The 17193-nt window shown below is 39.9% G+C and overlaps 1 protein-coding gene across 2 annotated transcripts in view; it reads right to left on the reverse strand.

Moving 5' to 3' along the window:
• Positions 1–17193, reverse strand: part of LOC140739432 (gastrotropin-like) — a 178113-nt gene that overhangs the window by 93013 nt on the left and 67907 nt on the right. For both annotated transcript variants that reach the window (XM_073067727.1, XM_073067726.1), the window contains exon 2: positions 16280–16404. The gene's annotated coding sequence lies outside the window, so the exon portion shown is untranslated. The remainder of the gene's footprint in view (positions 1–16279; positions 16405–17193) is intronic.

The raw sequence follows: 17193 nt of genomic DNA on the forward strand, positions 1-17193 counted from the left end.
CAAGTGGGGTCTGACCAGGGTCCTATATAGTTGCAACATTACCTCTCAGCTCTTAAACTCAATCCCACGGTTGATGAAGGCCAATGCCCTTTATACCTTCTTAACCACAGAGTCAACCTGCGTATCAGCTTTGAGTGTCCTATGGACTCAGACCCCTCTGATCCTCCACACTGCCAAGAGGCTTATCATTAATACTATATTCTGCCATCATATTTGACCTACCAAAATGTACCTCCTCATACTTATCTGGGTTAAACTCCATCTGCCACTTCTCAGCCCAGTTTTGCATCTTATCAATGTCCCGTTGTAACCTCTGACAGCCCTCTACACTATCTACAACACCTCCAACCTTTGTGTCATCATTGTAAATTAATTCCTTAATGCTATGTAATTATAAATTCCATATATGTAATAAAGTTGTAAGTATATTATAAATAAATTCAAACATTCTACAGGAATGACAATGAGAAGGAGTACAATTTGGAGACAGGTCTAAAACATCACCGTGTTAGTATTTGGAAATACTTTCTATGAATGTCAGAAATGTATTTTCAGTGAGTTTAAAATTCAGTTAATTACGAGAAACAAAACGGCTACAATAATCAATTACAGATGACATCCATTTGAGTAACTATTTCTACCAGTAACACTTCATTGAGTGAACATTTCTGGTAGAAACTGAAAGTTAGTTCTCATCAAAATGACAAGCTTTGGTTTTGGTTCAGTATATCAGCAGCTGAGTTAAAAACTTCATTAACTTGAAAGGGTTAACTCTGTTCTTCTCTTTAAGATTGCTGCCTGACTTTCAGGATATTTCTGTAACACGCTGTAAGGTTTCACTGCTAAGGTAATGGTTTCTCTGTAGCAGCAATGTTTAGAGATAACAGGGGCGTTGGAATGAATGTTAGCCAATGGGAGGCACGTTGTTCTTTCTTGTGGGTCTGGGAGCAGGGATTTCATGGTCTTTTGTCGGCGAGAGGTGAGGAGAGAACACGCGGATGGAGAGAGTTGGTAGACCGCCAGACGGAGTGGGCTAGGAGCGAGGGTCTGAAGGTCAGTGACGCTTGGAGGAGGTTGATGGGGGACAATGGGACGTATCCGTGGGCTCCATCGTGCACATTAGACTGTTTTCATTAAAATGAGCCCATTTTCTTTACTAACCCTATAGTCGGAGTAAGATTTATGAAGTTCAGTTGTTAGATTGCATACGGTGTACAGTCTGATTTTTTGCGGTTCAGATTTGTAACTGGGCAACACATCCCGCAGCGTCCACACAAATGAGATTTCTCAGTTTGGCTGGGGAGAGGCCGTTTTCCCCGGGACAAATGCATGCTGGCCAAGCCTGAGGGTTACATTTCCAACACTTTGGATTTATTCAAGAAATATAAACCCTGGAAGAAGTCCCTGCAAGAGCATTTTTTCTTGCAATGTTAAATAAATACGATTCTACAAACACAGAAAAGCTGATCAATCAGTTGAAAGGTCATCTTTTTATCAAAAATGGCCATTTTTCTATGGATTTCAATGGATTACAAGGTTTTCAGTTATTTCTGGGATCTTGCAATATAAATTAATTAGCTAAATAATCACATTAAACAATGGCTTTAGTTACCATACAGTGGGGCTTGCAAACCCACTACAGACTTACGAAGAGGCCATTTCCTATGTACGCTTATCTAATGTTCTACAGTGGTGTTAAATAAAAAGAAAAGAAAATATATTGAAAGATATATTTGGATTTAGTGAATTTATAACCTTTGTTAGAGGGCAGTAGGCTCTGTTAATTTTATTTTCAGAAGGCCCTGTGCTGGGGTCATGACACCAAGTAATTTTAAATTACTCTTTTTTGTGCAACTTTTTAATATTTTTATGTAACATTTAGGATTCTGAGGGGGGGGGGAAATTTAGTGTTACCTGGGAGATTCAAAGAGTTCAGTTTCACCCAGTGCAGCTCGAAGTGGAGGAGAGGGATAAGACCCGGGGAAATGGAACATAGAGAACTGAAGTTCACACAGCAGATTTACACTTAAAGGCTGATGGAAAATGGAAACAGCGCTGTTGAAGTAGGTTGCGTGGCATCAGTACAAGGACACAGAGCGAGCTCAGTGACAGCTGACGATGGTTGAGGAGCGTAAGCTGGAGTTTGCTCAATAACACCCAAAAGAGAGACGGGGGGGGGGGGGGGGTGGGGTGGGGGAGCTCACTGTGAAGAGGGAAATCTGTAGATAACTGAAGCAGTAGTCACTGGAAGCAGCTTGCCCTTGTTCTTGGAAAGCGAAATGAGTGCTGCTGTACCATTGCCCACTTATGCTGTGTGCACTCACATCTTCAGAGTCTCAGCTCGATTTCTTTCAACTGTTTCTGAACTCAGTAGCAGCAATTCTACAGGAACCAGCAGTTTGAGAAATAAATTAAAAGCCTTCCATTGTGGCTGCACTTCACATGTATGTAGAGCTTTCACCCTGGGCCTGAATACATTGGATATGTCATGCAATGTTTTACAGGGGTAAAGGACTGAAGTAGATAGAGGTGTGGCCTTTATATTAGCAAGTCTATCTGAACTAGAGGCAGCAATTATTCTATCCCTGCAATCTGGTGCTGCAGGCAAGACTGTTGTTCCCAATTGCTAGTTGTCCTAAGAAGATGAACGTGGGTACTCCTGAACCACAGCGGTTTGTGTGGTGAAGGGTGGAAATGGTATTCTCAGTGTTGGCATTTACAGAACTTTGCTACAGCCACTTTGAAGGGATGATAGTAGTTGGAATTGAAAGGGGACTGCTGTTCCCATTGCACATTCACCTGGCCTTGTGGAGGGCTGATGAGATGACTCGTTTGTCGATTGCCTGCTTTAGATGTCCTTCATCTAACCTTGCAAACACTGAACGAACCTGTGGTAGAGTCTGTGTTCTGGGTTTCCAATCACACCAAATTTCTTGGGAATTTTTTTTCTTACTTTACCAAAATTTTTTGAGTGAGTAAATCCCAAAATTTAGAGATGAGAGCCATCCATGAAGGTGAATGATGTTGGATCCCCTTTTAGGATTCGTGTTCAGACTTACCGCATTAAACAAGTTTTTTAAAAAGAATGTTTTGAGTTTTCTGCTAAAATATCTTTTCATTATAGAACTAAAAAATAACCCATCGACAGAACACAGTTGGGTTATGATTGCTACCGGCTTCCTGCTGATCCTGAGGAATTGGGCACTAGGCTGCCTTCATTCTTGGAGACAATCAGGCATGCATATATTACTAATCAGACCCAGTAGTGAAGTCCAACACACATTGCTACAATCTTGGAATCTGCTGGGTTGGAGAATCATCTTTGTGGGCAGTGAGGTGTGTTTCAGGATGCCAAATTTTCCTATTCATAAGCATGAGAAAGTCTGCAGATGGTGGAAATCCAGAGCAACACATGCCAAATGCTGGAGGAGCTCAGCAGGTCAAGCAGCAGCAGTGGAAGTGAATAAGCAGTCGATGTTTTAAGGCTGAGACCATTCTTCAGGACTAGAAAGAAAGGGGACAGGCTACAGAATGAAAAGGTGGGGGGGGGGGGAGGAGGCTGGCTAGACGGTGATAGGTGAAGACAGGTGGGCAGGACAGGTAAAGGGATGGAGAAGAAGAGGAGAGTGGGCCATAGGAGAAAGGGAAGGAGGAGGGGACCCAGGGAGAAGGAATGGGCAGGTAAGAAGAGGTAAAAAGCCAGAGTGGGGACGAGAAGAAGAAAGTTGGAGGCTACTCTGACAATATAAGGTGTTGCTCCTCCACCCTGAGGGTGGCCTCATCTTAGTACAAGAGGCCTAGTCATTGTATTTTTTTGTAAATTTTAGTACTCTGGAAAATGTGCAAAATGTTAATGTACTGCAGATTCTTTTGTTCCAATTCTTTATAATAATCCTCTGTATATGATTTATATTTCAATGAATGATGAATGCTTCATTTGTTTGTAACCAGCACAAGTGAAACCTTCTGTTGATTGTTGAAGCTTCCTTGCTATTAGCTGTTCATTTGGTCTCAACCGAGCAGTTGAAATTGCTCAGTTTCACTTGGTAGTGTTAACTTAGATGGAAGTCACTTCATGGAGGAGGAAATGATTGGGCACCACGATTTTGTGGGAGAGCTGACAATTGATTGCCTGCTCGAAAGTGAAGGTTAGAACACAGAACAGCACAGAGCAGGAGTGAGCTCTTCAGCCCACAATGTTGTGCTGAGGCAGTAATCAAATGGCCAACTAATCTCTTCTGCCTGCACAACCTTCTTTTAATGCTATTTTCCTCACATTCTTGAGCTTACCGAAAAGTCCCCAATGTATCTGCCTCCACTACCACCAGAGGCAGCGTGTTCCACCCTCTGTTTGGAAAAACTTGTTCCTCACATCTCATTTGAAATAAACCTCCGCGCTTTAAACACATCCCCTCTGAATTGAGACATTTCAACCCTAGGAAAAAATACTGTCTGCCTACTCAATATAGGCCTCTCATCATCTTAGAAAACCTTTTATCGATCTCCCCTCAGCTTCTGCACTCCAGAGAAAACAACCCAAGTTTGTCCAAATTTTCATGATAGCACACACACTCAAATCCAGGCAGCATCCTGGTGAATCTCTTCTGCACCCTCTCCAAAGCCTCACATCCTGCCTATAATGGGGTGACTAGAACTATATGCACTACTCCAGATGCTCTCTAACTAGTGTTTTATAAAGCTACGACATAACTTCCTGATTTTTGAACTCCATGCCTCAACTAATAAAGGCAAACATGACTATATGACTTTTTTAACTAACCTATCAACCTGTGTAGCCACTTTCAGGGAGCTATGAACTTGGACCCTTACTTCCTTAGAGGTTTGTGAAGATTTTGCCTGACATCTAAAGCTTAGACAAACTCCAATAGATGTGTGGTGGAAAGTATATTGACTGGCTGAGTCATAGCCTGGTATGGAACACCAATGCCCTTGAACGGAAAATCTTACAAGAAGTAGTGGATTACGGGTAAAGCCCTCCCAACCATTTGAGCACATCGACATGGAATGCAGTCACAAGTAAGCAGCATCCATCGTCCAGCATCCCCACCACCCAGGCCATGCTCTAATCTCACTGCTGCCATCATGAAGAAGGCACGGGAGCTTCAGGACCCACATCACCAGGTTCAGGAATGGTTACTACCCCTCAACCGTCAGATTCACTGAACTGTTCTCAGAACCTATGGACTCACTTCATCTAATGTTCTCAATATTTATTGCTTATTTATTATTATTATTATTATTATTGGTTTTGCACATTGATTGTCCTGTTGGGTGCAGTCTTTCATTGATTCTACTGTGTTTCTTGAATTTACTGTGTATGCTTGCAAGAAAACTAATCTCAAGAGTGCCTATGGTGACAAATAGGTACTTTCATAATAAATTTACTTTGAACTTTGAAGATCCCTCTGCTCATACTGTCTTTTTACATTTGACTACTAAGTTGCAGCCCTTCACATTTGACTGGGTTAAACTCCATCTGCCATTTTTCTGCCCATATCTGCAACTGATCGATATCTTCCTGTATTCTTTGCCAGTCTTCCATGCTATCCACAATACCACCAACTTTCATATTATCTTAAAACTTATTGACCCATCCATGACATTTTCATCCTGGTCATTTATATACTGTACATGACAAACAGCAGAGGTCCCAGTACAGATCCCTGTGCAACATCACTAATCACTGATCTCCAGCTTGATTAAGTCCCTTTGACCAATACTCTGTCTTCTATAGGCAAGCCAGTTCTGAGTCCAAATGGCTAATTCACTGTGGACCCCACGCAGCTTAATCTTCTGGATGAGCTTCCTATGTGGGACCTTGTCAAGCCCTTTACTGAAGTCCATGTAGACAACACCCATAGCTCTACCTTCATCAATCACCCTCGTCACCTTGTCAAAAAACTCAATCAAGTTGATAAGACACGATTTGCCATGCTGGCTATCCCTAATTAGACCATGGTTCTCCAAATGCTCATAAATCCTCTCCCTATGAATTCTTTCCAGTAACTTCCCTACTGCTGACGTGAGATTCACTGGTCTATAGTTTCCAGGATTATCCCTGGTTCCCTTCTTAAATAACAGAACAAAATTTTGTACTCACCAGTCCTCTGGGACCTTATCTGTGGCTAGAAAGGACATGAAGATATTGGCAAAACCCCAGGAATCCCTTGCCTTGCATCTTGCAATAACCTGGGGTATACCGCATCAGTCCCTGGGTACTTATCCACCTTAATGCTTTTTAAGAGACCCAACACTACCTCCTTCTTTACCTTGTAATGATCTAGCATATCAATATGTTTGGCACTGATCTCCCTATCCTCCACATCCTACTTGATAAATTACCTCACCCATATTACCAACATACCGGTGCTTAAGGACTTCACCAACATCCTCCACATTCAAGCAAATGTTCTCCCATTTATCCTTGAGTGGTTGTACCTTCTCTCTAGTTATCCTCTTGCTCTTGATGTATGTCAGAATCAGAATCAGGTTTAATATCACCGGCATATGTCGTGAAATTTGTTGTATAGAATGCCTTGTGATTCTCTTTAATCTTACTTGGTAATGACTTTTCATGGCCCTTCATGGGTTTCCCATTTCCCTTCTTGAGTTCTTGTTTGGCTTCTCTATAATCCTCTAAGGCTTTATTTGATTCTAACTGCTTGATGCAATTCATCACCTTTTTTCGAGGTTCTTTTACCTTGCCATCCCAGTCTTTCGTTCTGACCGGAACATCCAGTTCCTGATCTGCATTCTGTGCAGTTGGTTTGTAAACTTAAGGCTTGAGGTGTCTTGTAAAGACCAAAATGAGAGAACTGAAGGACTTTGGGTAAGGAGAAATTAAAAGTAAACAGTTGTAAGCATCTCTATTAGTGAAGGAGATGAAGGGGGAAAGAATGCAAACAAGGTCATCAGAATTGAAGACCAGAGAAAAGACATTAGGCTGAATAAGCCAATGGGTACAAATGCTAATTCTGGCTAACAGAATATTTCCTCACTGCTGATATCATGGGTTGAATTTTGTAAGGCAACAGAATTTTGGTAATTTTGGAATTTGCAGATTTTGGTGCTGGAGGGCTGGCACATAATCAAAATTACACAGAAGCCAGAATAATAGCATTAGAGTGGGGCAGGATGGGTGACGTTTTACTAATGGATGGTAGTGGAGGTACGATGATCAGTCCTTGATCAAGTAAGGCAATGTTGATTATCCATTGTGTAGTCAGGGCGTTTTAAGATGGGAATGAGCACAAACTAATCATGAAAACAGAAGCCAGGTCCAAGACTGGTATTCTCAAAGTTTGATTTGTGGAAATTTTGCTTAATCAAAGACCTAATGACCTAATGACAACAGGGAAGTCTTTATTTGGGGGGGAGGGTAGCCAGGAAATTAACCAAAAGAAAAGTGTGGGGGCCAGGCACCAATGCCCCTTTTGGCCTTGAACCTGCTGCTGCAAACAGCAGTCTGAACAGCTGCAGACATTATAAGGTGCTTTAGAGCATGAAAAAGGAAATACAGCAACTGAAACCATGCCCGAGTCTGTTATGATGGTGGGAGGAATGTTCGTAAGTGCCAGCCTGTGCCTTGGCTAGGAGCCATACATCCCAATTTGCTGAACATCAATGGTTAGATCAAAGCCTGAGGATTCTGGGTAATGGGTAAGACCACATGGATAGATGTTGCAACTATGGAGGAGCTGGACAACAAAATGTTTAGTGGAACAGCCTGAGTGCTTTGCCAGATTGCTGTGTTGTTATTAAAACTTGTTTGCCTGTAAGTGCCCAATAATATGAAGAAAATACACTAATTTCCCTAGCAATGTTCTACAAGGAGCAAGGCACAGGTATGACATCCTTAGACGCATAGACATCGGGAAGGAAGTTGCACGTGTACAATGGTGGTTTGTGACAGGAAGATCTTAGTCAAATCTCTAAAGTAGAGTGATCCAAACTGGCAGTCATGTTAAGCTCCAAAATAAAACTGATTAACTAGAAAAGAAAAAGAGGCATTATTCATATGAACTTCTGGGCCTAAGTGATGTCTGCATACAAATGGAAACTGAGGCTAAATGACTCAAGGAAAGCGAGAATGAAGTGGGACAAATTATTACTCATCATTGTGTGCTGGAAGTGCGTCAGTATCAGTGAAACTGCTAGGATGGAATACACTAGGGCAGTCTCAGGGAACGGACCCATGAGAAAAAGCGTCTGAAGATAGATGTTATCTCAAATAGGCTTTAAATTACAACATATTTTACATTGCTTTACTAATGATGGCAAATTAAAACTAAGGAGTGAGAAAGTAATATTAGTTTTTCATTGAGCAGACAGAATTACCAGTACAAACCTGATTTAAAAAGTCTTTTCAGCTGGTAGTCTGGGTAAAAAAAAGTTTCCATTAGCTGCAAATTCTGCAATATACTAATTGGAATAGATGTGGAAAGCCCAGATCCATTTTAAGATTATAGTTGGCTTGGTCAAATCTTCCTTCCTATTGTCTCAGAATATCTTTTTTTTCCCTTTTTACTTTAACATAAGCATTGTCAATGTATTAACTGGTTTAATTAAAGTTGAGAGGAATTTCTGGCTTTGATCAGCGAGAATTTAATCCACAAAAAGGATATCAACATTTTTAAATGCTTCTCATCAGATAGTTCCTTCTGTTATTAAAATCCCATAAAAATCAAAGCATTAAAATTAAAGGCAAATGATCAGCTGATGACAAGCAGCTTATCTACACAAAAGGCTAGAAATCTTGTACATCTCCCTGAACATATGGGATATGCAGCACTTTATAAGGCATTGGTCAGGCTGTACTTGGAGTTTTGTCAGCAGTTTTGGGTCCCATGTATAAAAAAGGCACTGGAGAGGGTCCAGAGGGGGTTTACGAGAACGATCCTGGGAGTGAAAGGGTTAACATATGAGGACCATTTGATGGTTCTGGGCCTGTATTCAATGCTGTTTAGAAGGAAGGGGGGCGAGGGGTGGATCTCATTGAAACTACTGAATATTGAAAGATCTGGATAGAGTATATGTGGAGAGGATGGTTCAAATTGTGGGAAAGTCCAGGACCAGAAGGGACTGCCTCACAATAGAAGGATACTCCTTTAAAAAGTGATGAAGAGGAATTTCTTCCGCCAGAGAGTGGTGGCTCTGTGGAATTTATTGCCACAGATGGCTGTGGAGGTCAAGTCATTGGGTATATTTAAAAAGGAGGTTGATATATTCCTGATTAGTAAGGACATCAAATATTATGGAGGTATGGCAAGAGAATATAGTTAAGAGGAAAAATAAATCAGCCATGATTGAACGGTGGAGCAGACTCGATGGACTGAATGGCCTAATTCTGCTCATAAGGCTTATGGTTTTATTTGTCCCAACTGCTTCATATCAATCTTTATCATTTGAGATTTTTGAGCCAGATTAATTGAAAATTTCAATTTTATGGATTCTTGTTACCTAGTCAGGGATTCCCAACCATTTTTATGCCCTGGACCCTCATCATTAACCAAGGTGTCCGTGGACCCAAGGTTGGGAACCCCTGCCTTAAGTAATGAAACCAAAAGGTACAATACACATTAGGCTAATTTAGTCACTCAGGTCAGACCCATCGGTGGATTACCTCCTTCCCCTGAAATTCAATTACTTCATTACCCAAAAATACCATGAACAAATTTGTCACTGAAAATGGATAGGAACTGATTTTAAAGATTCTTTATAACTGATGCATCAAATTGATTAATATTATAATTCAACAAACTATCATACAACGTTGCTGTCTGGAATTTCCTCAGAGCCTGTAATGGGCTATTAATTGGATACTGCACAATGTGCCAATGACTGTTGTGGCTGCGGGACTGACGCTCACAATTTCAGTAGTGGTCACATCCCAAGGTATCAGATGGCAATGAATTGGCCCTACATGAATGAAGGGTTTTCCTTTAAGTGCTATGTTATTACAACATACAGAAAAGATATAAATTAAGGTCAAGGCTGTAGTTGGATATTGTTGTTCCCTGGGAGAGGTTGTGGGTGATTAGTGGTGGAACCAGGAATTATGTTTGTTAGTTGGGCAAAGTGGTGTTGGAGCCAATGGTGCAGTGGTCATTAGGCAAGGATTATTTTTATGTAATTGATGAGTGAAGTCTTCCTTCAAGATCAAAAGCAACTTGCTTGCAGAAGGTCATTTTGTAACAGGACAAATTTTAGGGCAACTGGGCCAGATTTCAGCAAGGTAGATTCAACCAGGAGAACTTTTTCATCACACTGAACACTGCATAATGTTCACAATGCTGTAGCACTGCATGTTCAGGTATGGATTCTTGTGATCCCTATGCTATATTCCACCTGTCAGCTCTTCCCCATTCTCAAAAATCGAATGCACCCAATGCTGTGATTATGTTTAGTGTGGTGTTCTCTACTGCTCCTCTTCTGTTCTCTACATGCCATCACCAGTTCTTCAAGGGGAAGCCAATTCCAGATCAACAGGCCCCACTTGACCAGATAATGCTGAGTTTGGGTGTCTACATCACTTTAATATGCAATTTAAAAATAATGACTTAAGACATTTTTATATATTAATTACTAGATGTGAGACAGCCTCAGAATAGAGCGACGTCCATTCAGAATGGAGATGAGGAGGAATTTCTTTAGCCAGAGAGTGGTGAATCTGTGAAATTCATAGCCACAGGCAGCTGTGGAGGCCAAGTCATTGGGTATATCTAAGGAAGAGGTTGATAGATTCTTGATTTGTCATGACATGAAAGGATGCGGGGGAGAAGGCAGGAGATTGGGGATGAGAGGGAAATGGATCAGCCACGATGAAATGGTGGAGCAGACTCGATGGTCCAAATGGCCTAATTCTGCTCCCATATCTTATGGCCTTATATATTTTTGTCACCTTGGCTTAGAAATTGGTCCATTTGTCCCTGTTTTATATGTAAATTCTGCATTAAAAATGTTTTATTTATGCCTTAGCTTGGTTACATTCACTTCCTATGAAGCCCTACCTATTGGGATATTGAACTTCCAACTCTGATTTGTCCTGATGTCTGTGCATGCCGATCACTTCAGGCCTACAGAGATTTGAATAAAATATATAAATTATGAACAGCAGGTTCCATTTCTAATAAAAGTAGGAAGAAATCCTGCTCTGTTGCACCTAGCAACAGTAAATTTAAAGTGTGTCAGCTGTCCCATTGATGACGAACTACGGTGTATAGACCTGACTGAACACTAGAAAGCATGTGTTTGTAGGGCAAACTGCTTCTAAGAGTGTATCACGACAGAGATCAATCCAGTGTGTTCTGCCTGAATTATGAGGTCCATGATCGGGGGGGGGCTTGTTTGACAGGAAATGACCACAGATCACAAAAACATGTTTTCCCCTACCTTTTCCTATTCCCACCATGACGGCCTTGTGCTGCTGTGCAGAGTGCACTTACAAGCAATGACCCAGGACTGACACAGCAGCTGCAAGCTCGGTATCCTGCAGCCATCAGGCAGATAGTAGTTTTCATAAGAGAAAATGGATGTAAATTACCCAAGATTCTTTCTAAATTAAATTTTATCAAGGTACTCTTTTTCCAGACCTTCCAATTTCCCTAGAGGCTAAACTCAGCACATATTTAGCAAAAATGGATATTCTAACTTCTAGATACTATCCCTGGACTCTTAGAAAATTGCTTTTCCTGAATAATTTAAGTCAGGAGATATGGAGATAAAAATTCATGTTCATTAATGCTAAGCACGCAAGAGATTATGATCTGTTAGTTATATAGTTCTCCAACAAGCTCATCCAGCTTTAAGCTCCTGTGACAAACTGTGAATCACCACTGCGTTTCTTAGTTGGTATCTTATAGGAGTAGACCACTTCTTGTTAGGAAATTGAAAACCAGGGGTTTTCATTTATCCCTTTGCACTGAGGTTATCAATTGTTCTGTAGTGTTTACATCAGTGGCAAACTCATTCAAATGGATGAAGGCCACATTGACATTGTCAAAGTCATGTGCTTTGGAATATCACTCTAAATAGTTCCATCTCTCTAACTCCTTCTCTCAAAATGCGCCTTAAAAATTTCCTTTTATCACCAAGATTTTGGTCTTTTCATTTAAGTGGCAAGATGTGAAAAGTTCCAATGCAGGACCTTGAATGTTTTATTATTTTAAATATGTCATACAAATACAAGTTGGTATTGTTCAGCAAGTCAAGCACTGGAGCTATGCTGGGAAACAAGACTGTTTGAAATTTATGTAGGTCATGACCAGTGTTTATAGTGACTGAATAAATCAATTCTACTTCAAGGATTTTTGTTTAGTATTTGCTTCTTTTACTGTGACAAAACTATTCTTTCTACTGTACAGTGTTGCCCAGCTCTTGTTTTTCCTTTAGGCAGCAATATAGAAGGGAAGAATCTGACCTTGTAGAAAAATCAGACATGAATGCCCTTTAATTCATTAGCTTGGCCTGGTATATTCTGTTTGGAGGCAAGTTCAGGACAAAGAAAAAATTCACAGAATAGAGATTCACAAAACATGCTAAGCATATTTCCAGGAATTTTTCTTTATATTTGACATTGCTCTTTCATTTTTCATTCAGAAAACATGACAGTATTATTCCAACGACAAAAAGGAATAACAATTGAGTGTGTAGGGCTAAGTAACTATAGACTGGCTTTCAAGTTCCCTGTTAGAATTCAAACTTGCAATTCCTTTAGATTACAGTCCACCATGAATAGCATCAATATGAATGCATTTATATAAAATGTACTTAAACCATAGCATCTCAATGTTCCTTGTTTTAATTACTATGAAACTTAATGACTGTTGTTCTCCACAGTAAAATAATACTAAATTCCAAGAAAGAAGCTAAGTTATAGAAGCTAGAGTTTGACATTTAGCCCTTCATGCCTGCTCTGTCATTTAATGAGACCATGGCTGATCTTGTAGTTTGGTGTTCCATTTTCACGCAAACCATATATCCCTTGATTCTTCCAGTTTTTAAAAACAAATCTACTGGTCTGTCTTGAATATAGTCCATGACTATGCCTCCACATACCCCAAGCAAACGAGAAAGTTGATCATCTATGTGGTAATTACAAAGTGATATTTCACTCAGACAGCGGATTATAAAAAGTACAATTGATTTAAAAAAAATACCTTGCAGGATCTTAGTGTGATGTTGGCAGGAGACAGTTTTCACAAAGTTTGTTACAGAAAATTGCATAACTGAATGTAGATAAGTCAACTATAAGGGCCTGAACTTATATGCAAGATTAACTTTCCGTGTGAAATCACATCTAAATATTTTAACAATAAACTTGCAAAATACCAAACTATTGAAAGCATTAACAGTGCAATTAAGAAACTGCATGAACAGTTATAAGTACAGGAAGAAAATCTTTGAAAATTAAATGTGCTTAGCCAGCTGCAGGGAGACACCAGAAAACACAAAGAAATATACTGTAGAAGACAATTGTTTTTCTTGGGTTGAACCACTCAAAAGTGGGTTAAATTGGAAGCAACCAAAGAGTATACTGTACATTGACGAACTGTGAGAAGAGAATAAACAAATTGAAGTACTCATTGAATGCAGCTCAAAATGGATCGGAACGTCATACACAAAAGACAAACTGCTAAAGTAACTCAGGGCGGTCAGGCAGCATCTGTGGATGCAGAGGAGTGGTCAATGTCTCAGCCTGAGACTGGCCTCTCCCTCTACAGATGCTGACTGACCTACTGAGTTCCTTGGCAGCTTGATGATTGCTCCGGACCACAGTATCTGCAGTCTCATGTCTCTCAGTGAGCACCATGTTGGGACTTCTGCTGCAATGTTGTAATATCAAAGAACTGAGATCCACTTTCTCATGTCCTGGCTTAGAATTACTCAGTTTCATCAAAGTTAACTTCAAATCTGACTTTGGGTTGGTGGAGTGATAGCTGATGCAGAATAAAGAGATATCAGGTGAAAAAAATAAAAGGCAGGATAATGGTTGTACTTCTAAATCATTTTAATTCCTACCACATACTAAAAGAGTAAATCAGGGAGAGTTCTGTGACTGCATTCCCGAAGTTGATTCAATGAGAACTGTGGAAGAAATGACACAGAAATCTTCTGAACTGAGTCATGAAGTGACATCATCAAGTCAAGAAGTAGATTCAAAGCTAGAAACCTGCAGATTAATGTAATTAATGTGAATATGTGAATCACTTTGTTTTAAAGAGAGGAGAGCAGTAAACTTTCTGCAAACGTATGACACATGCCTGCAATATATAATCAGTGGCCACTTTATTAGGTACACCTGTACATCTGCATATTAATCCAAATATCTAATCAGCCAATCATGTGGCAGCAACTCAATGCATAAAAACAAGTAGACATGGTCAAGAGGTTCTATTGTTGTTCAGACCATACATCAGGATGGGGAAGAAATGTGATCTAAGTGATTTTGACTGTGGAATGATTGTTGTTGCCAGTTGGGATGGGTTGATTATTTCAGAAAATGCTGCTCTCCTGAGATTTTCACTCACAACACTCTCTAGAGTTTAAAGAGAATGGTGCATAAAAATGAAGTAACATCTAGCGAGTGGCAGTGCTGTGGTAAAAAATGCTTTGTTAATGAGAGATTAGAGGAGAATAGCCAGACTGGTTCAAGCTGACAAGGTGGTGGTAGTAATTTAAATAACCACTCATTACAAGTCCAAAAGCATACACTCAGTGGCCACTTTATTAAGTACAGGAGGTACATATGTGTAGTGCAGTTACAAATGGACTTTCTATCATGAACTGCCTGGGTGAAGTATCAATTTGTAGTCAGAACATAGTTGACCAAGAGTTATGTTGGGGCACTAGTACAATTGCTGTTATTCAATGACCAACATCTCATTTCATCTTCATTACAACTCTATTTAATTCCAACTCACTCCACCTGGTTTTTCAATGTACTTGATACAGGTCAAGAATTATAGACAAATGCACTTGCACCAGGTTTTACAGACATAGCTGTTGTAACCTGCAGTGGACATACAGAAATGCTTAAACATTGCTGCATACTTCCTCAACAGAATAACTCATTTTAAACCATCGATGTTGAACATGTCTTTCCATTCTACCTTTAATACAAGGTTCAGGAACAGTTATTACCCCTCAACCATCACACTCCTGAACCAAAGGGATAACTTCACTCACTTACATCATTGAAATATTCCCATAAACTATGGACTCAATTTCAAGGACTCTTCATGGCATGTTCTTGATATATATAGTTTATTTATTATTTATTTCTTTTTGTATTTACACAGTTTGTTGTCTTTTGCACACTGGTTGAACACCCAAGATTATGCAGTCTCTCCTTGATTCTGTTATGGTTAGTGTTCCATTATGGATTTATTGAGTATGCCTGTGAGAAAAAGAATCTCAGGGTTGCATATGGTGACATATACAGTGTCTATAAAAAGTATTCAACCCTCCCCGTTAGTTTTCATATTTTATTGTTTTACAACATTGAATCACAGTGGATTTGATCTGACTTTTTTTTGACACTGATCAACAGAAAATTACTTTTTCATGTCAAAGAGAAAATAGATCCCCTACAAGGTGATCTAAATTAATTACAAATATAAAACACAAAATAATAGATTGTACAAGTATTCATCCCCTTTAAAATGAAACTGCTTGAGCAGTTTTGTAAAGAGAATAGGGAAAAATTGCAGCATCCTGCTGTGCAAAGCTGATAGAGACCTATCCACACAGACTCAAGGCTATAATTGCTGCCAAAGGTGCATCCACTAAATACTGACTTGAAGTGTGTGAGTAATTATGCAATCAATTATTTTATGTTTAACAATTTGTAGAAATTTGTTTTCATGTTGACATGAAAGAATCTTTTCTCTTGATCGGTATCAAAAAAGCCAAATTAAATCCACTGTGATTCAATGTTGTCAAACAATAAATCATAAAAACTTCCAAGGGGGGATGAATTCTTTTTATAGGCACTGTATGTACTTTGATAATAAATTTACTTAGAACTTTAATTCTCTGGTCCAGATTTTGTCCATCAGTGTTTATTGAATAGTGCTTTTAGTCACAAGCACTGGTAGTTCTAATTGTCGAATGCTTTGCCTTGCTAGCTATCTCATTGGGCCTATATTTTTAGTATTTCAAGTTTTCTATACTCAGTTGAATTCACCTGGATATGTACTCTTACCCATAACTGAGCAATCTGCAGCTGGCCACCAAAGCACTGAGCATTAAATCATACCTTTGACTTCAGCTCCTGCTGCTTTCTACCATTGCTTCTGGTGGTGTAAATGCCATGTAAATCCAATTTACATGGGCTTCAGTGTTGTGTAATCTTTATGGCTTTTTACTGTGAATTCTCCCCTCCTGCAAAGAAATCAGAGTGGCTTTAAGATATGCTCTTTACCAACAGTTTAATTTTATGAATTGACAGAAGTGTTTCTGTCTACAGCACCAACTTACACTAATCTTGCTCACTTGCCTCAAGTTCAGCTTGGGGAATCTAGCCTTCATTATTACACACTGCGATTGCAAACTGGCATTGGATTTGTGCCTCGCATTAGACATTAGACAACTTCAACACTTTTCCATTCCATTTCCATCATTGTCACAATTTTTCACTTAAAACCGATGTGTGATTTTACGTGTTTAATATCTTCAAGCAAATTTACTTGTCAATCCAAACCACAGGTGAGCTTGTCATGTGGCATTGTGATGGTATTGGGTTTCTGACTGCGAAGTTCTAAACTCAAAGACCTTAAGCCCTATCTGACATAGATAGCTAAAGAATTGAAAATACACTTGGTCTAAGATGTTAACTGTCCTGTGCTATCAGCAGTGGGATCATCAGTTGATCTGCCACCTTTCTTCAGGACTTTCGGCCCGCTTATGATCAAGACTCCCTCGAGGTGGTGGGCCAGCAGTGCTAAAGCACCACCTCCCACTGATGAGCTTAACAACTTGGCATCTGCCTCTATCAGAGTTGTTGGTCGCTTCCATCCAACAGATAGTCTACTCTTCAGGTGTCTATGCAACTACTGAAGGGCTTACAAAAGATGGATACACTGTCCGACTATCTGCCCTCTGGATGTACTTGGTCCACACTCATGATGATCCTGCCTCTGCTGCCTCAGCTACAGCCCTGCTGGTTGACAT

The sequence above is a fragment of the Hemitrygon akajei genome, chromosome 15 (assembly GCF_048418815.1).
Source record: "Hemitrygon akajei chromosome 15, sHemAka1.3, whole genome shotgun sequence".
In the NCBI taxonomy this organism is placed as follows: Eukaryota; Metazoa; Chordata; class Chondrichthyes; order Myliobatiformes; family Dasyatidae; genus Hemitrygon; species Hemitrygon akajei.